This window comes from Hyla sarda, chromosome 9, assembly GCF_029499605.1.
Source record: "Hyla sarda isolate aHylSar1 chromosome 9, aHylSar1.hap1, whole genome shotgun sequence".
Classification (NCBI taxonomy): domain Eukaryota; kingdom Metazoa; phylum Chordata; class Amphibia; order Anura; family Hylidae; genus Hyla; species Hyla sarda.
In genome coordinates this window covers 39,892,626-39,917,406 of record NC_079197.1, presented here as the reverse complement: position 1 = coordinate 39,917,406, position 24,781 = coordinate 39,892,626, and the positions used below count along the sequence as shown (strand labels likewise).

General features: G+C 43.4%; 1 protein-coding gene across 3 annotated transcripts in view; it reads left to right on the top strand.

Annotated features, from left to right (window-relative positions):
• The window catches only part of ASTN2 (astrotactin 2), a 759,531-nt gene that overhangs the window by 120,771 nt on the left and 613,979 nt on the right, over positions 1-24,781 (top strand). The gene's annotated exons all lie outside the window — the stretch shown is intronic.

The following is a 24,781-nucleotide window of genomic DNA, read 5'->3' as shown; positions in this document are numbered from 1 at the left end:
AGTATGCAGAGCCCTGCTTGTCCTCAGTGTACAAAGCCCTGCTTGTCCTCAGTGTACAAAGCCCTGCTTGTCCTCAGTGTACAGAGCCCTGGTTTTCCTCAGTGTACAGAGCACTGCTTGTCTTCAGTGTACAGAGCCATGCTTGTCCTCAGTGTACAGAGCCCTGCTTGTCCTCAGTGTACAGAGCCCTGTTTGTCCTCAGTGTACAGAGCCCTGCTTGTCCTCAGTGTACAGAGCCCTGATTGTCCTCAGTGAATAGAGCCCTGCTTGTCCTCAGAGTACAGAGCCCTGCTTGTCCTCTGTGTACAGAGCCCTGATTGTCCTCAGTGAACAGAGCCCTGCTTGTCCTCAGTGTACAGGACCTTTCTTTTCCTCAGTTAACAGAGCACTTCTTGTCCTCAGTAAAGCTGTCCAGGCATGCTGGAAGTTGTAGTTTTTCAACAGCTGGAGACACTACTAAATCTACTAATAAGTTTTGATACCAAAAAGGTCCCAGGACCTCAATTTCAAGATCATTTATAAGAATGTGCATTGTGCCTCAGCTCCTGACTTCATACTGAACATTCCTTATCATTCCATGATTGCACAATGGCAGCCAAAATACTGTATAGATCTCCTCAGATACAGTTATAGATAAGTCACATCATGACAACACAGTTTAAGGAACATTGCTGTCCAGAATCTTTAAAGGGGTACTCCACCCCTGGTCAATTCCTTAAAGGGGTACCCTGGAGGAAAAAAAATTTTTTACTGGGGCCAGCAACTTATAGATATTTGTAAATTACTTTTATTTCGAAATCTTTATCCTTCCAATACTTATCAGCCGCTGTATACAACAGAAGTAGTTGTGTAGTTATTTCTAGTGTGACCACAGTGCTCTCTGCTGACACTTCTGTCCATGTCAGGAACTGTCCAGAGAAGGAGCAAATCCCGATAGCAAACCTCTTCTGCTAGAGACAGTTCCTGACACAGACACGGAGGTGGCAGCAGAGAGCACTGTTGTCAGACTGGAAAGAACTACACAACTTCCTCTGGAGCATACAGCAGCTGATAATTACTGGGAGGATTAAGATTTTTAAATAGAAGTAACATACAAATCTGTATAACTTTCTGGCACCAGATTTGAAAACATTTTTTTTTCCCCTTTAAGGCTCTAGCCTGATGCAGTGATAATCTTTATTGTTGTTAGATGGGGATGTAAAAGCCGATGATATGTCACAACTAATACCAACGAAAATTGTTTGTATAACCTGGACCTGGCTCTCGGTGATGTTTCCATAGTGAAGGGATGACTTTAAATGGGCACTGTCAGATACAAAAACATTTGATATGTTGTAAAACAAGCAAAACCAATAGATTTAGCAATTGCGTTCATTAGAAAATTTTCAGTATTTCATACAGAAAAAGCCAGTCAAAAAACAGACGCCCCCCCCCCCCGCCTGCTTGGACACATACTAGTCCTGCTGTGTCCATGCATCATCACCTATGTCATGGACACACTTCCTCGATTGACAGCTGTGAGCGCAGAGCTCGCAGCTGGAGGAAAATCCCTCCCACTGTCAGCTTGTGTCCCGCTACTGTCAGTGAGGACAAGCTGGGAGTTGTAATTTTGCTAATGCTAGGGGAGATGTGAGCAGACAGCATACTGAGGGAGGGGGCGGAGCCCTGCACAGTGAGGCAACGCCCCCTCCCTTTGAGAGGAATTCAGACTAGTCAGCTAAATTAAAAGTGTAATAAAAAAATAAATAAAGGTGCTAGACACATAAAAATTAGATGTATATGATCAGGATTAGGTACTGAGTGATATATTTAAAAAATGTTTTTTGTTGGATCTGACAGGTACGCTTTATTATTTTTCATCAGATTTTAGTTTTATACCTTTAAAATGTTTCTACAACAGTATACCATATGGCATTTGTTTTACCCCCTATTGGATCGTCTGAATGTCTATTTTGTAATGTTTATTAAATAAGTTTATAATGCCCCTCCTCTCGTCCCCAAGATTTTGGCCTGTGTTAGCACAATAAATAATGAGACTATTTGTTTTTGTTTTTCCTTTTCACTTGAAAATCATATAGAAAGAATAAAAAATAATAATAATTCAGTTCAGATGAAAAGCAACCTGTGTTTTTTATTTTATTTTTAAAGACAGAATTCAGAAACCTGTTCAGTGTCAGTAAAAATGCAGTAAAGGCTAAAGATAAATGTATTTTTAGCTCTCTCAACTCCTATCTTTCTTTGGATTAAGATTTTTATTTTTTTTATGGAGTCAGAGTTTTTAGCAACACCCACAGCAACCCACAGCAACTTCTAACAACAATTCATAGATAGGTAAAAATACCCCATAAAGCTTTTTCTCAACCTTAGTGTGAACCTGGAGTTTTAGGAAACATATTTTATACAATACAGATGTATCAGAAGTGTTCAGATCTGAGACTTTTACCTCTCTAAACAAAAATAGGTGAATCCGTGAATGTAAGAGGTGGTTGCAGATTTTCATTTTAACCCCTTCCCTCTTTGGTGATTTTTCATTTTTGCACTTTAGTTTTTTCCTTCTTACCTTTTAAAAATCATAACCCTTTCAATTTTGCACCTAATAATCCATACGATGGCTTATTTTTTGCGCCACCAATTCTACTTTATAATGACATCAGTCACCTAAAAATCTATGAAGAAACGGAAATAAAAATCATTGTGGGACAAAATGGAAGAAAAAAATGCAATTTTTGTAACTTTTGGGGGCTTCCGTTTCTACACAGTAAATTTTTCGGTAAAAATGACACATTATATGTATTCTGTAGGTCCACACGATTAAAATGATACCCTACTTATATAGGTTGGATTTTGTTTTACTTCTGAAAAAAATCCTAACTACATGCAGGAAATTTTATACGTTTAAAATTGTCCTCTTCTGACCCCTATAACTTTTTTATTTTTCTGCGTACGGGCCAGTATGAGGGCTAATTTTTTGTGCCGTGATCTGAAGTTTTTATCGGTACCATTTTTGCTTTGATCTGACTTTTTGATCACTTATACATTTTTTTTATGGTATAAAGAGTGACCAAAAGTACGCTATTTTGGACTTTGGAATTTTCTGCACGTACGCCATTGACCGTGCGGTTTAATTAACTATATATTTTTTATAGTTCGGACATTTCTGCACGTGGCGATACCACATATGTTTATATTTATTTTTATTTACAGTTCTATTTTTTATGGGAAAAGGGGGGTGATTCAAACTTTTATTAGGGAAAGGGTTATATAACTTTTTTTTCACTTTTTTTTGCAATGTTATAGCCGCCATAGGGGACTATAACATGCAATACATTCATTCAATACATTGATCACTGCCTTTGCATTGCAATGCATTGATCAGTGTTGTCGGCGGTTGATTGCTCAAGCCTGGATTTCAGGCTTGGAGAAATCAATCGCCAATCGGACGTGCAGGATGCAGGAGGCAGGTAAGGCACCCTCCTTTTGCGTTCTAGCTAATCAGGACATCACGATTTTACCGCCTGAGATTCCGGGAAGCTTTCACTTTAACTTTAGACGTGTCGATCAACTTTGATCGCCACGTCTAAAGAGTTAATGCCGTACATCAGCCCGATCAGTGATGTCCGGCATCAGCCGTGGTTCCTGGTTGCTTATAGCAACCGGGACCCACTGGGTATGATGCATTCTCATCTGCTGAGCGCGCATCATACCTCGGGAGCCACTTATGGATATTTATAAACGTCCATTTGCAGCAAGGGGTTAAGAATAGATGACAGACCAGATATAAGAAGAGATTACTTAGATTTATACTCGGCGGTACAGAATCTTGATGGCTGCAGACATTAAGTATGGTACAAAAAGCAGTTAAAGGACAGTCTTAAAGGCACAGTACACCACAGGATCACAACACACACAAGAATGCACAAGGACTTTACAAAATATAACTTAGGCTCCTTTCTCGCTATCAGTATCCTCCTGTAAAAACCTCTGTCATATACTCCCGTCAGAAAGTCCATAAAACGGCAGTCAAAAAATCCTATTCATGTCACTGGGATTTTTTGACCCTTCTTTAGCATCAGTTATGTCCCATTGTGACTCACATCTGTTATTTTTGATGGGGCAAATAACGGTGCATGCACTAATCTTTGTCCCGTCAAAAAAATAACAGTAAAAATAAAGGATGTTAAAACTTTAACATTGAAGTCCATGAGTGACTGATGTTCACAAATGACATCCGTTATTGTCAGTTTTTTATGTTCCGTTATTGCTACTAAGCATGCTCAGTACAGCATCACAACCAGGAATCACATGGAAATAAAATAATGGACATAAAATAAAGGACTATAACAGGTGATAACAGATGGCACATGTCCGTTATTTTAACATCATTTCCGTCAAATTTAGTCATCAGCTATCATCTGTTGTATTCAGTTATTTCATTCATTTTTTCATGACCCGTTATTGCTGAATAACAGGTGTCAGAATACAGGAACATAACTGTAGTGTGAAAGGGGCCTTAAAGGCATTGGCTCATTAAATCAATCACCAGTTATCCCCACGATTTAGAGATTTCAAGAATAGAGTGCCCCTTGTGAATTGAGCAGTAGTGTACGTAGGTGACTGACAGTGGTGGCCATTGTCCATGCTCCTGTACTTACTGAGTGGCACTGCTGTATGCTCCTCTGGGAGGCCCAGCACATTTGCTTGGTGGTGTCCAACAGGAGTCCCTACTTCTGTACTGATTTTCCCAATACAAATCTGGAAAAAAAAAATACTCAATTGAACCAATCCAATTGTTTGGAAAATTCAGAACACATTCAGTTTGTTTGGAATTATCTGGCTCATCTCTTTTTACAATGATATGTCTTTGAACGGTTCCCATTTAAAAAAAGAGGGGGAATAATGTTTATCACCCTTAAAAGAAAGTAGAGCTGCCTACAACACCTGGGTGGGGGGGGGGGGGGGGGTCTTAGAACCAGATCTGTACCTATAAAACTTATTATGTGACACAAAAAAGTGTGGAGAATAAAAACTAAGAGACACAATACTAAACTGAAATCTGAACACCGAGTTTACTTGCATGAGATGTGCTGTAAAGGAATATCATAGTCCCTGAGTCTCCCTCTGTGTCTCTAATGTACTGCAATCAGTTCACAAACCTAATAAATGTAGCATTAATCTAATAGAAGCATAAAACCTAATATGCCAATCCTGTTTGCTTTGACAGCAAAACAGATATTATGTTCCAGCCTCAAACTATCCAATGCTAAAGGCTCTTGATTTCTCTATTTCATTTTGTCATTGAACAAAACCTGACATGCCCCCCCCCAATCATATGAACGGGGTATAACTAGGAAAAAAGCAAACTCTCACAAAAGGTTATCATAACTATTTATTTTGAATTTTTTTTGGGCTTACGGTTAGTAGGGATCAACCGATTATCGGTATGGGCGATATTATCGGCCGATAATCACGATTTTGGGCATTATCGATATCGGCAATTACCTTGCCGATAATGCCCCGCCCCCCGCACCTCTCCCACCGCACCGCGACCGCCCCACCCCCACCCGCTGCACCGCGACCGCCCCCCGACCCACCGCACCGCGTCGCACCCCCCCACCGTAGTGCTGGGCGGTATATCGGTATGAACCGGATACCGTTTTTTTTTCTCCCACGGTATGGATTTTTGCCCATACCGCTATACCGGTCGGGCCCCTCCCCCACCCTCCGAGTCAATAAATAAAATTAAACTTACCCATAATGGGGGTGGTCCGGGCCATCCATCCTTCGTGTAGTGTCCGGCGGCATTCCGGGTGGAAGGTGAACCGGTCCGGGCTGTACTTCTCCGGGGGTCCTCTTCTCCACTCCGGGCAGGCTCCGGCCTAGTACGCTGCATAGACGCCGCTACGCCGTGACGTCAGGTGCGTCGCTTTGCACGGGCGTCACTGCGCAGCGGTGTCTATGCTGCGTTACTAGGCCGGAGCCTGCCTGGAGTGGAGAAGAGGACCCCCGGAGAAGAAGTATAGCCCGGACCGGTTCACCCTCCACCCGGAATGCCGCCGGACACTACAGGGAGGATGGATGGCCCGGACCACCCTGACAGGTAGGGGGAGAGAAGCGGGTGGCGGCGGCGGCGGTCCATGGCACCGCAAAAGCCACTGCAGTGCATTGATTTAAAGCGCCCGCTTTAAATCAATGATCTGCAGCGGTGTCGCGGGGGGATAAATAGCCTATAACTTATACCGGAATATCGGTATAAGTTATTGGCTATCGGCCCTAACCTCCACCGATTATCGGTATCGGCCCTAAAAAATCGATATATCGGTCGATCCCTAACGGTTAGTAATATTTTTGTCATGTATGTCAAAGCATTTATTGCACAAAAAACAGCCTGTGGATAAAATATATGCATATAAAGAGTTGGTGTTATTAGAAGGTTAATAATTCAATTCACTAGCGTGTCAAAGAAATCTCAGCACTCACGTCTTTGCTTCTGAAATCCATAGTGTTCTATTCACACATGGAACAATTCACATCACTGCAGTAACAGCGTTACAGCAGTGCTGTGAATTGTTCCATGTGTGAATGAAACATTAAGGATTTCAGAAGAAAAGACGTGAGTGCCAAAATTTCTTTGACTCGCTTTTGGATTGGATTGTCTGCGTGCACCACGCGATCACGAGTACCGACCTCCCTACTATAGATAAAAATTCGATTCACTACTGGGATATTATTGCTAGACAGGTTCCTGATCCTTTTTCATTCACCATGAGAAATGCTTATTGAGGATAAAGGTTTTTTTTTATGCAGTTTTTTCAAGCAAAGTCAAAAATGGAACCAAAAAGGAGGACATATATCATGGAAAGACTTATACTTCTCATCAAAAGCTGCAAGATAAATGCACTCAACCCTACACCTAGAAGTGTTTGGGATACTATCAAATATACCAATGGAATCCCATTACCTACCAATGTAAACATTTGTGAAGAGCTCACTGACATGGACTCGTAGGACAGGGTTTTTAACAAAACTACTTTAAAAGGCATTGGTGCTCACCTGGAATAACAGCAAATTCCAGCAAAAGTTAAGGGATTCAAAACAGGCTTAGATATATTCTTAGAACTAAATAACAATAATGCATATGCAGAAATATAAAATCCCCTCCTCTCCCCTTTATCCACCCACACCTCTTCCCCCCTTCCCTTCACCTCCTTGGTTAAACTTGGTAGACATGTGTTTTGTTTCAACCATACTGAATATGTAACTGAAGATGAAGACCATATAAAATTACAGACTGTTGGCCCGATCCAGTGCTCGCGTCATGTACAGGACATAAATGTACTTCCTGGTGCATTAAGTACCAGGGCACCAGGACGTACATTTACGTTCTATGATGTTAAGGGGTTAATGCACAAAGCCGTTCCTGTATGCCCTGGAGCATGAAGTAACTTTCCAGCTGCACTCGCTTCAGAGCAATGAGTGTCAGCTACTATCATCCTGCCGCTGGCCGTTATTAACCCTTTAGACACTGTGATCAATGGCTATGATGGTGTTTAAAGGAAAACTAAAGGATGCCGTTAGCTCCGTGAAGCTTATTGGAGCTTCATGACGGGGTTTGATAAACTAAAATGGTGGAGAAGGGTCCTCTTTCCTGCTGCCATTTGCCGTTTGTCACTGATGCAGCATGGCTTAGCCAGGATCACTGATCACCGATCTCACTGTGTATAATCCTGCACGGTAAACAAAATACCGATTTTTAATCACATCAGAAAACAATTAACAAAGAAACATCAAAATGCTCCATCCAAAAAATAATAGTTCCAATAAAAACTACAAATCATGGCAGGAAAAATGGGCCCTCATACATATAGATTCATACCTATATGGGGGAAAAAAAGTTATAGGGGTGAGAAAATGACAACTTTATGCACTAATTTTGTTTAAAAAAAAAGTACAGTAATAGAAAAACTATATAAATTGGGTATCACTTTAATCACATTGACCTACAGAATATATAGAATATGTCATTGGTACCATAAAGTGCACTGTGGTAAAACCTCTCAAATAAAAAATAAAATAAAAAAAATTGTAGTTTTCTTATCATTTTCTGCCCACAAATAATAGTTTTTGTTTCTGCTGTACATTTTATGGTATAATTCAAGGCGTCATTACAAAGTACAATTGGTCGTGAAAAAAAAAAAGACCTTATATGGGTCTGTAGGTGGAAAAAAAAAGAGTTATGCCTTTTAATGGGAGAAGAGGAAAATGAAAACGCAAAAAGGAAAATTGGCTTTGTCTTTAAGGGGTTAAAAAAATACCTGAAAGGCTGTGGGCTCCTTTGCCAATAACTGATTACGCCAATGAGAAAAAAAAACAACAACAAAAAAACGCACTCCATTAATAAAGTGATAAAGAAAAAAAATCTGAATTCTTTCATCCCAAAGTCACAAGATTTGTAAAATGACTTTGTAATTGAGGCAAATCATTTACAGTGTATGGAGTTCTGAAATGATCAATTGATTCATTATCATATTGTGCTACTTGTCAGCCAAGTGTCCTTGAACATAAACATTTGTTGCTATATAAACATTGCCTGATTAGGCAAATAAAGTACAGCCACCTACCTACTTGGCTCCTCGACAGTCTACAACACGACGCTCTCTTTAATCATATCTACAAATCTGTTAGCATTTGATTTTATGCCATTTTATTTCTGGGTAGTTTCTAATAGTTGCCAGCTGCTGGCTGTGCATAAATGTATCTATCTTGCCCCTTAGTGATTTCGCTGTCATTGCTCCGTTCAGATTGCCAGTAATTTGTCATATGATAACAGATAAAACCAACACATTCCGAAATGAACACAGCCGCACTAATGGGAGTCCCCCTGAGCTGCTTTTCCATGAAGAAAGGGAATATCTGATCATAACTTAAATTCCAATATTGATTTGTTAAGCTTTCCTTGTCTGACCAATGTGTCAATTAGAATTTTTTTTGTTAGATATTACTTACAGTTGCTTAGCCGTGTCATTTCAACAATGTGCATTTATAGGAAGGGAATCTGTCAGATATATATTTAGATATAGATCATAGTATGGTGTAAGTAAATTAAAACGGCTGTCCAAGTTATTTTTTTTTTTAAGGATTAGTTATAAAAAAAACTATTTTTCCATGCAGCGGAAGTGTCAAGTAGGCGGGGCTGAGCTGCTGAAGTGCTGTGGCATCATTTGCCTCCTCGCTTACCCCTCCCTGCATGATTGATGTGCCTACAGCTAAGCCCTGCACATTAATCATACATGGAATGGAGGGTAAAGCCAGAAGACAAATCATTCTATGACCCTTTAATCACATGGAAAAATGTTTTTGTTTTTATAACTAATCCTTTCACCTCCTCAGGCAGCAGTGGTATGGATTTTTGTACTATAGTCTATGTCAGAGTATCAACAGATCATAAGCTTGAAGGGGTACTCAGCTGCTCAGCATTTGGAACAAACTGTTCCGAACACTGGAGCCGGGAGCTTGGGACATCATAGCCATGCCCCCTCGATAGCCCAGCCCCCTCTATTGGAGGGGTCGTGATGGATGTCACGCCCCCTCCCATAGACTTGCATTGAGGGGGCGGGACTATGATATCACGAGCTCCCGGCTCCAGCGATTGGAACAGTTTGTTCCAAACGCTGAGAAGCGGAGTACCCCTTTAAAGGGGTACTCCGCCTCTAGACATCTTATCCCCTATCCAAAGGATAGGGGATAAGATGTCAGATCGCCAGGGTCCCGCTGCTGCAGCACCCCGCTATCATTACTGCACAGAACGAGATCGCTCTGCACGTAATGACGGGCAATACAGGGGCCGGAGCATCGCAAAGTCATGGCTCCGCCTCTCATGACGTCACAGCCCGCCCCGTCAATACAAGTCTATGGGAGGGGGCGTGGCGGTCGTCACGCCCCCTGCCATAGATTTGAATTAAGGGGACGGGCCGTGATGTCATGACGTCACGCTGCTCCGGCCCCTGTATAGCCCGTCATTACGCACAGAGCAAACTCGCTCTGTGCAGTAATGATGGCGGGGTGCCGCAGCAGCGATCCCCGGGGTCCCCAGCAGCGGGACCGCGGCGATCTAACATCTTATCCCCTATCCTTTGGATAGGGGATAAGATGCCAGGGGTGGTGTACCCCTTTAAAATGAGCTGATAGATTCCCTTTAAAAATATTTATTTTAGTTTATGTATTATGTAGCCACACTATAGAAGATGTATGCTTCCTTATTAGTTTTCCAGACAAAAAGTAAAAAGTTAAAGTTCTGCAAATGTAATAATGATGTGGATAACCATAAGGCATCAATGTCTGTAGCAGGTTCAGAGACTGTTAAGATAATTGAGGAGACAGTTCAGGAGTCATGACCAGGACCTCAGATACTGCCTTTTTATCTGTGTTTTCTTTATATTTTCTTTATATTCCTTTAGCTCTGTTTTGGACCTACCGGTTTGTTTTTGTTCCCGAGGCTAAACTTTCGACAATTAACCCCTTCGCTACACATGACAGATCTAGAGAGGGACTCACGTCCACTCCTTACCCAGCAACCCCCAGCAGATTTCAGTAGCTGCTGTCTGCTGCTAATTACTGGGTCCAGCTATTAATCCTTGAGGGGGGGGGGGGGCGATCGCGTCATATCCAAAACAAGAATCAAAAAGTTATTGGGGTCAGAAAATGGGAAAAATGTATATATATATATATATATATATATATATATATATATATATATATATCAACATAACATGTTAGTTTGACCACATGGTGAACAGCTTATAAAGAAACCTCCCCAAATTAGAAAAATTAGATTTTTTGTACAATATTACCTCACATCATTATGTATTAAAAAGTGGTAGCGCACTTGACTCCCTCAATACAAAGAAAATACCATTATATTATTAGACCATTATAGTCTATGAGGCACATCAGTCAGATCAGCTGAAGAGTCACTAATAACCCATGGTCACAGCGGTCTTCAGGACTGAGAGTGCAATACAAACTTTTATAATGTCTGGCAGTTATGTTTTAAAGGAAAATGTATCACCTAGATTTTTTTTTTATTAGAGCAAGACATTGAAACATGTTTTATTTTTCTAATCTGCTTCTATTTTCCGATTGTAATTAAAAACATTTTTTTTTTGCATTATTATAGAGGCTAAGCTGCTTTTGGCAGCTTTTAGAGATACATTTTTAAAGCAGGACCCATGGACAAGGGTAACAGTGGGAACTGTTATCCCATGAATTAGAAATGTTACTGGGCATTCTTTTTGACCTTTTCAGAAATCATTTACAGGGAGGGGGTACTGATCTGTGAGCAACAGCTATTGTGTGTAAATGTATCTGTACAAAACAGGAAGTCCCAGCTAAATTTTTTGCCTAGTGGCCAAAAAGGAAATTGCAAGATTTCTGGATTATTTTAAAAAACAGTTAGTAAAATGGACAATTAGAAAAAAAAAAACACCACTTAAAATTCTTACAAAGTATGGTTAACATAAAAACTTGATTTAAACAATAAGTCCTTTTTTGATTATGCTAACACTAAATTTACTTTAGGTGCCTTTTACACTTCACAGTTATGTAAAAAAAAACTGATATCTACAAAAAATCCTCATCTATGTACAGTGTAAACATGTTAGGGAAGAATTTGCTTGTTTGTCATTGATCAAATCTTTTACGATGGCATAAAAATTATCATTTGCTGGCATACTATACTGTCGTTTTAATTGGCATCTGGTAGTCATAAACAAAGAGGAAATAGGAAATACAAGGGATATATATATAAAAAAATTTAAGAACAAAAGAAAATGTAATTATTATTACGTATCCTTTGGATGTTAACAACTCGCTATATTGTCGTTCAGCACTTGTTTTTAAAAATAATTATCTTTACATGTAAGAGGACCCTTACTAACAATCACATCATAATTCTTAAATATTTTGGATAGAGACCTACACTGCTTATTCTCTACTTTCTGAAAATCTTCAGTTAAGTTCCTCTTCAGCAATGTTTATAATCTCGGGTGATGGGTTTTGTTGGTAGTGTGTTTATTATTGTATATTATTTTATTTTTTTATGTTTATTAATTAATATTTATATTACTAGCTTAGTACCTGGTGTTGCACAGTTTTTCCTACCTAATCCTTGTGGGGGAGTAGAAGCAACAAAGGAGGAAGCTTTTGTCCTCATATCCTGTCATCACATCCCATCTTCACATCCCGTCTTCATATCCCGTCTTCACATCCCGTCCTCACATCCCGTCTTCACATCCCATCCTCACATCCCGTCTTCACATCCCATCCTCACATCCCATCCTCATATCCAGACCTCACATCCTGTCCTCATATCCCGTCTTCATATCCCGACTTTACATCCCGACCTCATATCCAGACCTCACATCCTGTCCTCATATCCCGTCTTCATATCCCGACTTTACATTCCGACCTCATATCCTGACCTCACATCCTGTCTTCATATCCCAACCTTTTATCCCGACCCATATGCTATCCCCATATCCTGTCCTCATATCCCTATCTCATATCCCGTCCTCAAATATAATCCTCATATGCCTTTCTCAAGTGGGGCTGAGTTGTGATGAAGATATTCTAAGCCAAAAATAGAAGGGGGTGTGGCTTTGTGTAAGCGGGAGTGATTTGCCAAGCAGACCAATGCACAAAAGGGTAGAAAATAAAATGGGTGTGGCTTAAATGGTGGGTGTGGCTTTGTTAGATGGGGCAAGGTATGCGGGGAGGGTGTGGTTTGCAAGCCAGACTGACGCACTCACTATGAGATGAAGAGCAGAGCTTGTGGAATAAGGTACCGAAAGCCCCATTTACTTGCATGGTACTTGAAACAAAAACTCCATCCTTCACGTAAGAGGGTAGGTTAGGGTTAATTTAATTATCCTATATTTTTTATTTGACTTATACGTAATACGTGTACCAAGTATTAACGAAATATCTCCAGCCGTCAAAAGTTACGCTGGAACATAAATTTCCCATAGACTTGCATGGGAATTTAAACAAAAACCCTGACCATTGCAAATGGGGACAGTTTTGGGTTAAATAACTACCCTATATTTTTAGTGGACATATCAGTAATGTGACCAAGTATAATTAAAATATCTCCAGCCATTTGGAAGTTATACAGTAATATACACTGCTCAAAAAAATAAAGGGAAAACTTAACCCCTTAAAGGGGTACTCCGCCCCTAGACATCTTATCCCTTATCCAAAGGATAGGGGATAAAATGTCAGATCGCCGGGGTCCAGCTGCTGGGGTCCCCCGGGATCGCCGCTGCGGCACCGCGAGTTCGCTCTGTGCGTAATGACGGGCGATACAGGGGACGGAGCAGAGTGACGTCATGGCTCCGCCCCTTGTGACATCAAGGCCCGCCCCCTTAATGCAAGTCTATAGGGGGCGTGGCGACCGCCACGCCCCCTCCCATAGACTTGTATTGAGGAGAAGGGCCGTGACGTCACGAGGGGCAGAGCCGTGACGTAACGATGCTCCGGCCCCTGTATTGCCCGTTATTACGTGCAGAGTGAACTCGCTCTGTGCAGTAAGGATAGCACGGTGCCGCATCGGCGATCCCAGGGGTCCCCAGCAGTGGGACCCTGGTGATCTGACATCTTATCCCCCATCCTTTGGATAGGGGATAAGATGTCTAGCAGCAGAGTACCCCTTTAAGGACTCAGAGTTTTTCAATTTTTGCATTTTCGTTTTTTCCTCCTTACCTTAAAATCATAACCCTTTCAATTTTCCTCCTAAAAATCCATATTATGGCTTATGACATGCAGATTACAGGCATCGCTATTAGAATCATTGCCACAGAGCGTCTGGATGTGGCAGATTTTTTAATGTAATTCTTATTTAATTTAATTTAATTTGAATTTATTTAAATTTTTTGATTACCCATTCTTGTGAGCATTGAGCTGGCGGTCCTCCAGTTACCACCTGTTCCTGCGCCTGCCTCTCAGCGCCCCCCTGACTGTTAAAGTGCGAATGTTTCATTTGATCAGTTAAGGTTCATTGTTATCGCTCCAAGCTGTTTCATTGGATTCTTGTGATAATTCCACAAGTAATATGACGTCAGCAACCATAAGGCCTCAGTCTTGAAAATATTAATTAATTAAAAAATTTTTTTTATTTAAGATTTATATTAGATTCCCAAATGTAATGTCCTGGTGTTTACTTTGAACTAAATCTGTATGACCACAAAACCAAATCTAATAAGGAGTCAAATGACGGCACAATGACAGAGCCTTGAGGTGGCAGCAGCATGAGGAGACCATTATCTGGCAGAATGACACAGCCTGGAATTGGCGGCAGCAAGAGGAGACCATATAGTGGCTGAATGACACAGCCTGGAGTTGGCGGCAGCATGAGGAGACCATAGGGCCTCACAATCCCTAAGATTAGAAAATGAATTTTCTAATTTAAATTGAAGATTTATGGAAGCTAGTGCTACCATAAAAAAAATGTAGGTAATGTCCCAGGCCCAGCAGCATCAGTAAACTATATAGTGACTGAATGAAACAGCCTGGAGCTCGTGGCAGCATGAGGAGACAATAGGGTTTCACAATCCCTAAGATTAAAGGATGAATTTTCAAATTTAAATTGAAGATTTATGGCAGCATCAGTAAACCATATAGTGGCTGAATGACACAGCCTGGAGGTGGTGGAAGCATGAGGAGACCTTATAGTGGCTGAATGACACAGCCTGGAGGTGGCGGAAGCATGAGGAGACCATATAGTGGCTGAATGACAAAGCCTGGAGGTGCCGGAAGCATGAGGAGACCATATCGTGGCTGAATGGCACAGCCTGGAATTGGCGGCAACAAGAGGAGACCATATAGTGGCTGAATGACACAGCCTGGAGTTGGCGGCAGCATGAGGAGACCATAGGGCCTCACAATCCCTAAGATTAGAAAATGAATTTTCTTATTTAAATTGAAGATTTATGGAAGCTAGTGCTACCATAAAAAAATGTAGGTAATGTCCCAGGCCCATCAGCATCAGTAAACTATATAGTGACTGAATGAAACAGCCTGGAGCTCGTGGCAGCATGAGGAGACAATAGGGTTTCACAATCCCTAAGATTAAAGGATGAATTTTCAAATTTAAATTGAAGATTTATGGCAGCATCAGTAAACCATATAGTGGCTGAATGACACAGCCTGGAGGTGGTGGAAGCATGAGGAGACCTTATAGTGGCTGAATGACACAGCCTGGAGGTGGCGGAAGCATGAGGAGACCATATAGTGGCTGAATGACAAAGCCTGGAGGTGCCGGAAGCATGAGGAGACCATATCGTGGCTGAATGGCACAGCCTGGAATTGGCGGCAACAAGAGGAGACCATATAGTGGCTGAATGACACAGCCTGGAGTTGGCGGCAGCATGAGGAGACCATAGGGCCTCACAATCCCTAAGATTAGAAAATGAATTTTCTTATTTAAATTGAAGATTTATGGAAGCTAGTGCTACCATAAAAAAATGTAGGTAATGTCCCAGGCCCAGCAGCATCAGTAAACTATATAGTGACTGAATGAAACAGCCTGGAGCTCGAGGCAGCATGAGGAGACAATAGGGCTTCACAATCCCTAAGATTAAAGGATGAATTTTCTAATTTAAATTGAAGATTTATGGCAGCATCAGTAAACCATATAGTGGCTGAATGTCGCAGCCTGGAGGTGGTGGAAGCATGAGGAGACCTTATAGTGGCTGAATGACACAGCCTGGAGGTGGCGGAAGCATGAGGAGACCATATAGTGGCTGAATGACAAAGCCTGGAGGTGCGGGAAGCATGAGGAGACCATATCGTGGCTGAATGGCACAGCCTGGAGTTGGCGGTAGCATGAGTAAAACATATAGTGGCTGAATGACACAGCCTGGAGTTGGTGGAAGCATGAGGAGACCATATAGTGGCTGAATGGCACAGCCTGGAGTTGGCAGCAGCATGAGGAGACCATATAGTGGCTGAATGATACAGCGTGGAGGTGGCGGCAGCATGAGGAGACCATATAGTGGCTGAATTACACATCCTGAAGGTGGCGGAAGCATGGAGAGACCATATGGTGGCTGAATGGCACAGACTGGAGTTGGCGGAAGCATGAGGAGACCATATAGTGGCTAAATGGCACAGCCTGGAGTTGGCAGCAGCATGATTAGAACATATAGTGGCTAAATGGAACAGCCTGGAGCTGGCGGCAGATGAGGAGACCATATAGTGGCTGAATGGCACAGCCTAGAGTTGGCAGCAGCATGAGTAGAACATATAGTGTCTAAATGGAACAGCCTGGAGCTCGCGGCAGATGAGGAGACCATATAGTGGCTGAATGGTACAGCCTAGAGTTGGCGGCAGCATGAATAGAACATATAGTGGCTGAATGACATGGCTGAAGGATGAGGAGACCATATAGTAGCTGAATGGCATAGCCTGGAGTTGGCGGCAGCATGAGTAGAACATATAGTGGTTGAATGACACAGCCTAGAGTTGGCGGCAGATGAGGAGAACATATAGTGGCTGAATGGCACAGCCTGGAGTTGGCCGCAGCATGAGTAGAACATATAGTGGATGAATGACTCAGCGTGGAGGTGGCGGCAGCATGAGGAGACCATGTAGTGGCTGAATGACACAGCTTGGAGGTGGCGGAAGCATGAGGAGACCATATGGTGGCAGAATGAGACAGCCTGGAGGTGGCAGCAGCAGCATCAGGAGTCCTGAAAGTGACCCAATGACAGAGTGGTGCTGTGGGTGGCAATATCAGTACCCAGTAATGAAGTTGGGTGAAAAAAGGTCTGATGTGGAGGAATGTTTGTAACTGGTGAGCAGCACCTTAAATCTGTTTGGCACTATACATATTTGTGAAGTGTTGGTGTGGCACCATGGTCAATCTACTCTGATGCGTCTGGAATCGGTGGGTGGAAATCCTGACTGATCCATGCCTGATTCATCTTCACAAAGGTCAGTCTCTCAACATTTTTCGTGGACAGATGAGTTCTCCTTGCGGTGACTATGGCTCCCGCCGCACTAAACAACCGCTCTAATGGCACATTACTGGCCGGGCAGGACAGCTTTACCACGGCATTCTCTGCTAGTTGCGGCCACAAATCAAGTTTGGCTGCCCAGAAGTCCAGCGGATCTTCAAGGTGTGTTGGCATGGTCATGTATGCCACCACCTGCTGGTTCAGGTCCTGCTCCAGGTCTCCCTGCTGCTGTTGGGTTGTTTCACTATGTGGGTGAAGAAAGGTACTTATCAGTAACTGTAGACTCAGGCTGCTGCTGATGGAGCTTGTACTGCTCCTGCCACCCCACCCCTCCCCAGCAGCCATGGCAGTTAAGGTGAGCACAGAGGGCCCCCCCGAGTCAGACCTGCGAGAGGATGGACGATGGTGCCAACTGACTACGTAGGATGTCTCTGTAGTAGGTCAGTTTGTCCTCCCTCTTAGTGGGTGTAAAAAAAGTCATCCCACTGCCGAATGGTGATAATTCGGCGGTCACTACGCAAGCAAGTGAGTATGCATTGTGCCATTTGTGCAAGTGACTCGGAGGGACTCCCTGCCTCCATCTCCACTGCATACTGCCATGGTGTGTCTGGGTCCTCTGTCTTGCCTTCCTCATAACCCTCTGGCCCCTTGGCTCCTGTTAGATGACTAGACAAACTGCCCATTTCGTGAAACCTAAACTGTGCTCCACTGTGCCCCTCCCCCTCCTCCTCCTCTAGTTCAGCCCCCAAAGGGCTTATCGCCGTGAAATGTAGGCTCCACATCTCCAGTGCCCTGACCAGCCATCGTTTCCAACATGTGTTGAAGGAAATGAAGCAGTGGAATGATGTTGTTCATCCCGTAATCCTGTGGACTGGATAATAATGTGGCTTCCTCAAAGAGCTTGAACAAACGACAGGTGTCATGTATGAGCTGCCACTGGTTGACATTGAAGTTGCACAGGGGAGTACCCCTATCCGCTTGGATTATCAAGAAATCGGTGATGGCTTTTCTCTGTTTGTATAGTTTGTCCAACATATGGAGGGGGGAAGCCCAACGTGCAGAGCGCATGGCTCAGCCTTCCTTGTCGCAGCGCAGATAAGATGTTCTTCCCTTTGTCAGTCACCATGGTTCCCATTTCCAGTTTTCATGGAGTAAGCCATGCTCTTATTTCTTTATGAATTACTTTTAGCAGTTCCTACCCTGTGTGAGTCCATTCGCTAAGGCAAACCATGGGAAGAACAGCGTGACACCGCCGTGCCCTGCAAACATGGTATGCTGAATGAGCACTGAGACTTGTCCGTGCATTGGAGGCTGAGGACACGGTGGAGGATCAGGAGGCGGAGTCGCACACTGTCACAGGACCAACGGCCTGAGAGCGTGGAGGAAGAAGCGGCGTGACCTGTCCAAATTGATGTTGTGGCTGTGCAGGAACCACATTCACCCAGTGGGCCATAAAGGACATGTATTGTCCCTGACCATAGTTACAGCTCCAGATGTCGGCACTGCCGTGCGCTTTGGTACTAACCGACAGGTTCAAGGACTGTCCCACTTTCTCTTCCACGAAATTGTGCAGAGCTGGTACTGCCTTCTTCGCAAAGAAATGACGGCTTGGGACTCTCCATCTTGGCTCGGCACAAGCCATCAGTTCTCTGAAAGGTGCAGAGTCCTCCACTTTAAAAGGGAGGGACTGCAGTACCAGCCACTTGGACAGGAGCACATTCAGCTTTGGTGCTGTTGGATGAGTGGGCACATACTGTTGTCTCCTGGACAGGGCTTCGCTGATGGATTGCTGGCATAATGAGTGACTAAATGTAGGAGGAGCAGGAGCATCTGGAGTGACAGAAGAAGGTTATGACACACAGCTCCCTTCGGCTGAGGTGGTGGAGCCTTGGCTGGCTGAAAGAGGGAGCGGGGTGCCACTGAGTGATGCAGCAGGCTGGACCACCACATCGGAGCCACGGTTCTCCTAAGCCACTTTATAGTGGTGCAACATATGTTGACGCAGGGCCGTGGTGCCAACATTGGGACCCAGGCCACGCTTCACCTTCTGCCGACACATCTTGCATGTGGCTATGTTAACCTCCTCCGGATGCTTGATGAAAAACTGCCACACCGCCGACTAGCAGATTTTCCCACCAACAGTCCGCACTAATTGACTGCTACTGCCGCCGTCTCTAGGAACCCTTGTTCCACTACCTCCCGGGAAGGTAGGCTGCCGCGAAGCAGGTGGTCTCCCCGGGCACGTTTGGCTCCATAATTTCCATTTCTGCCACCATGCTGACTGCCATCCATGCTACCATCTTGCTGGCTCAGCTGCTGCCTCACGGGCAACCTGCAACCTTCTTCTCCTGATGATGATAAAGCCCTTTCTGCACCTGGCTCCCAATTGCGATCGTCTTCATCATCATCAACAAGTGTCATAGCCGTAAATGTTGGCACCCCTGAATTTTTCCAATAAAATTAAGTATTTCTCACAGAAAAGGATTGCAGTAACACATATTTTGCTATACACATGTTTATTCCCTTTGTGTGTATTGGAACTAAACAAAAAAAGGGAAGAAACAATAGCAAATTGGACATAAAGTCACATCAAACTCCAAAAATGGGCTGGACAAAATTATTGGCACCCTTTCAAAATTGTGGATAAATTAGATTGTTTCAAACATGTGAATCTCATTTAACCCCTTAAGGACGCAGGGCTTATGCATACATCCCCATTTCCGAGTCCTTAAGGCCCTGCGTTCTTCCAGTCCCTGCCGCTCACTGGGCAGGGACCGGACCGGGATGCCTGCTGATATCGTTCAGCAAGCATCCCAGCATATCACCCAGGGGGGTCCTGAGGTCCCCCCATATCGGCGATCGCCGCAAATCGCGCGTCAATTCAGACGTGCGATTTGCGGTTATTCCGGGTAAATCGGGTCTCTGGTGACCCGGAAAAAAAGGGTGAATGGGGCTGTCCGAGTAAGTCACCCTTACTCAGCAGGAGTGAGGTGGGACAGGTGCCGCCTTGCGGTCACGTGATTGATCTGTCGGAACGACCCATCAGTCACGGACCTGCTGGAGACGGCGATCGGAGCGGAGATCGGCGCCAGAGGGGGTCTCCTACCTTGCACTGGTCCGGCGGGGGTCCCCTCTGGTGCGGTGGCGACGACAGGAGCAGCAGGATCGGCTGCAGCTGCGGCAGCGGCCCGGGGCAGGATACACAGCAGGAGGTAAGGCCTCTTCATTTCCTGCTGTTGCTTAGCAACAACTCTCAGCATGCAAAAGCCAAAGGGCATGCTGGGAGTTGTAGTTTTGCAACTGCTGGAGTTCCAACTACAACTCCCAGCATGCCCTTTGCTATTCTGTGCATGCTGGGGGTTGTAGTTATGCAACAGCTGGAGGCACTGCAGCCAGGTGTTGCATAACTACAACTCCCAGCATGCAGAGACTACCAAAGGGAATGCTGGGAGTTGTAGCAGTGTGCCTCCAGCTGTTGCAAAACTACAACTCTCAGCATGCCCTTCGGCTGTCAATGCATGCTGATTGTTGCAGTTTTGCAACAGCTGGAGATACATTGGTTATGAAACACTGTGAGTTTGTTACCTAACTCAGTGTTTTGCAACCAGTGTGCCTCCAGCTGTTGCAAAATACAACTCCCAGCATGCACTGAGAGACTGTACATGCTATGAGTTCTAGTTTTGCAACAGCTGGAGGCACACTGGTTGCAAAACACTGAGTTAAGTAACAACCAATGTTACTCTAGCTGTTGCATAACTACAACCTCCAGCATGTATGGTCTGTCAGTGCATGCTTGGAGTTGTAGTTTTGCAACAGCTAGAAGTTTGCCCCCCCCCCCATGTGAATGTACAGGGTACATTCACACGGACGGGTTAACAGCGAATTCTGCTGCAAGTTTGAGATGCGGCAAATTTTCCAGCAACTCACTGTAAACCTGTGCCCGTATGAATGTATCCTAAAAACACTACACTACACACTACCCTATTTTGGAAACTACACCCCTCACGTAATGTAATAAGGGATGCAGTGAGCATTTATGCCCCACAGGTGTCTGACAGATTTTTGGAACAGTGGTCCGTGAAAATGAAAAATTTAATTTTTCATTTGCACAGCCCACTGTTCCAAAGATCTGTCAAACGCCAGTGGGGTGTAACTGTTCACTGTGCCCCTTATTAAATTCTGTGGGGGTCCACTGTTCTGGCACCACGGGGGGCTTTGTAAACACACATGGCCTCCCACTTCTATTCCAACCAAATTCTCTCACCAAACGCTCAATGGCGCTCCTCCTCTTCTGAGCATTGTAGTTTGATCGCAGAGCACTTTACATTCACATATGGGGTGTTTCCATGTGGTTACAAATTTTGGGAGGCTTTTTGTCCAATTACCCCTTGTGAAAATGAAAAATTTGGGGTAACATCAGCATTCTAGTGAAAAAAATCTAAATTTTCATTTTCACGTCCAACTTTGTCAAACACCTGTGGGGTGTTAATGCTCACTGTACACCTTGTTACGTTCCATGAGGGGTGTAGTTTCCAAAATAGAATGCCATGTGGTTTTTTTTTTTTGCTGTTGTGGCACCATAGGGGCTTCCTCAATGCGACATGCCCCCCAAAAACAATTTCAGCAAAATTTGCTTTCCAAAATCCAAATGTGACTTCTTCTTTTCTGAGCATTGTAGTGTGCCAGCAGAGCACTTGACGTCCACACATGGGGTATTTCCATAATCAGAAGAGATGGGGATACACATTTTGGGGGGCATTTTCTCCTATAACCCCTTGTAAAAATGTAAAATTTGGGGGAAAACCAGCATTTTAGTGAAAAAAAAAATGTATTTACACATCCGACTTTAACGAAAAGTTGTCAAACACCTGTGGGGTGTTAAGACTCAGCGGACCCCTTGTTACGTTCCTTGGGGGGTGTAGTTTCCAAAATAGTGTGGGGTTTTTTCTGCTGTTCTGGCACCATAGGGGCTTCCTAAATGTGACATGCCCCCCAAAAACCATTTCAGAAAAACTCACTCTCCAAAATCCCATTGTCGCTCCTTCCCTTCTGAGCCTTGTAGTGCACCCACAGTGCACTTGACATCCACATATGAGGTATTTCCTTACTCGAAGAAATTGGATGACAAATTTTGGGGTGCTTTTTCTCCTTTTCCCCATTGTAAAATTTCAAAAACTGGGTCTACAAGAACATGCGAGTGTAAAAAAGGAAAATTTAGAATTTTCTCCTTTACCTTGCTGCTATTCCTGTGAAACACCTAAAGAGTTAACACACTTTATGAATGTCATTTTGAATACTTTGGGGGTGCAGTTTTTATAATGGGGTCATTTATGGGGTATATCTAATAAGACGACCCCTCAAATCCACTTCAAAACTGAACTGGTCCCTGAAAAATTCCGATTTAGAAAATTTTGTGGAAAATTGCTGCTGAATTTTGAAGCCCTCTGATGTCTTCCAAAAGTAAAAACATGTCAACTTCATGATGCAAATGTAAAATAGACATATTGTATATGTGAATCAATGTATAATTTATTTGCAATGTCCATTCTCCTTACAAGCAGAGTTTCAAAGTTAGAAAAATGCTAAATTTTCATGAAATTTTGGGATTTTTCACCAAGAAAGGATGCAAGCAACGTTGAAAATGTACCACTATCAGAAAGTAGAATATGTCCCGAAAAAATAATCTCGGAATCAGAATAATCGGTAAAAGCATCCCAGAGTTATTAATGCTTAAAGTGACAGTGGTCAGAATTGCAAAAAAAGGCTGGGTCCTTAAGGGGATAAAGGTCTCAGTCCTTAAAGGGTAGCTCCCACCATCCTATTTTTTTTTTTTTGCTAGCCCGTTCCCCCCCCCCAGTGCGGCACTAGCCCGTTCCCTCCTCCCCCCCCCCCGCCCCGCATACCCGTTCCCTCATTACACTTGCAGTTACTGCAGAGTCCGGCAGCGGGCATGCAGGGACAGCAGGGGCAACGAGGCGGCGGCGGCGATGTGCGGGAGGAGTGGCCTCCCAGCCATTGGCCGGGGAGCCAATGTGCTCGCTCCCGCCTGTCTGATTGACAGGCAGGGAGCGAGTACAGCCTAACTGAAAAAGGACTGATTGCCACTCCAAAATCAGTCCTTTTTCAGTGGCCGGTTTTTAAATGTAAATTAAACCTTTTTAATGAAAAAAAAATAAAATTAAAGTATATTAGAGATATGTTGTAGTACATAAGTACTACAACATATCAAAAAAATAAAGTTGGTGACAGTGCCCATTTAAGGGGTTACACTCACCTGGAGCAAGTATGAGGTGTGAGCAACACAAAAATCACACCTGATAGCAGATAAAAAGGAGAGAAGTTCACTTAGTCTTTGCACTGTGTGTATGTGTGCGCCACACTAAGCATGGACTACAGAAAGAGGAGACGAGAACTGTCTGAGGATTTAAGAACCAAAATTGTTGAAAAATATCAACATTCTCAAGGTTACAAGTCCATCTCCAGAGATCTAGATTTGCCTTTGTCCACAGTGCACAACATTATCAAGAACTTTGCAACCCATGGCACTGTAGCTAACCTCCCTGGGAGTGGACAGAAGAGAAAAATTTATGAAAGGTGTCAACGCAGGATAGTCCAGATGGTGGATAAGCAGCCCCAAACAAGTTCCAAAGATATTCAAGCTGTCCTGCAGGCACAGGAAGCATCAGTGTCAGCGCAAACTATCTGTCAACATTTAAATGAAATGAAATGCTATGGCAGGAGACCCAGGAGGACCCCACTGCTGACACATAGACATAAAAAATCAAGACTACATGTTACCAAAATGAACTTGAGTAAGCCAAAATACTTCTGGGAAAACGTCTTGTGGACAGATGAGACCAACATAGAGCTTTTTGGTAAAGCACATCAATCTACTGTTTACTGAAAACGGAATGAGGCCTACAGAGAAAAGAACACAGTACCTACAGTGAAATATGGTAGAGGTTCAAAGATGTTTTTGGGTTGTTTTGCTGCCTCTGGGACTGGGTGCCTTGAATGTGTGCAAAGCATCATGAAATCTGAGGATTACCAACGGATTTTGGTTCGCACTATACAGCCCAGTGTCAGAAAGCTGGGTTTGCATCCAAAATCTTGGGTCTTCTAGCAGGACAATGACCCCAAACATATGTCAAAAAGCACCCAGAAATGAATGGCAACAAAGCGCTGGAGAGTTCTGAAGTGGCAGCAATGAGTCCAGATCTAAATCCCATTGAACACCTGTGGAGATATCTTAAAATTGCTGTTGGGAAAAGGCGCCTTCCAATAAGAGAGACCTGGAGCAGTTTGCAAAGGAAGAGGAAGGTGTAAGAAGCTTATTGATGGTTATAGGAAGTGACTGATTTCAGTTATTTTTCCAAAGGTTGTGCAACCAAATATTAAGTTAAGGGTGCCAATAATGTTGTATAGCCCATTTTTGAAGTTTGGTGTAACATTATGTCCAATTTGCTTTTTTCCTCCCTTTTTTGGTTTAGTTCCAATACACACAAAGGAAATAAACATGTGTATAGCCAAACATGTGTTACTGCAATACTTTTCTATGAGAAATACTTAATTTTCTTGAAAAATTTCAGGGGTGCCAACATTTACGGCCATGACTATGTGTTTTGTAGTGGTTATTAGTTTAAAGGAGTAAGACGATTTAATTTACAAACATAGCCTGCTGGGGCTATAAAATAACAAAATAAAGCATTATCATCTTGCCTTGTTAGCGCCAGCACTCTAGTCCACCCTGATGCCTGTGTTTATTTACCCTG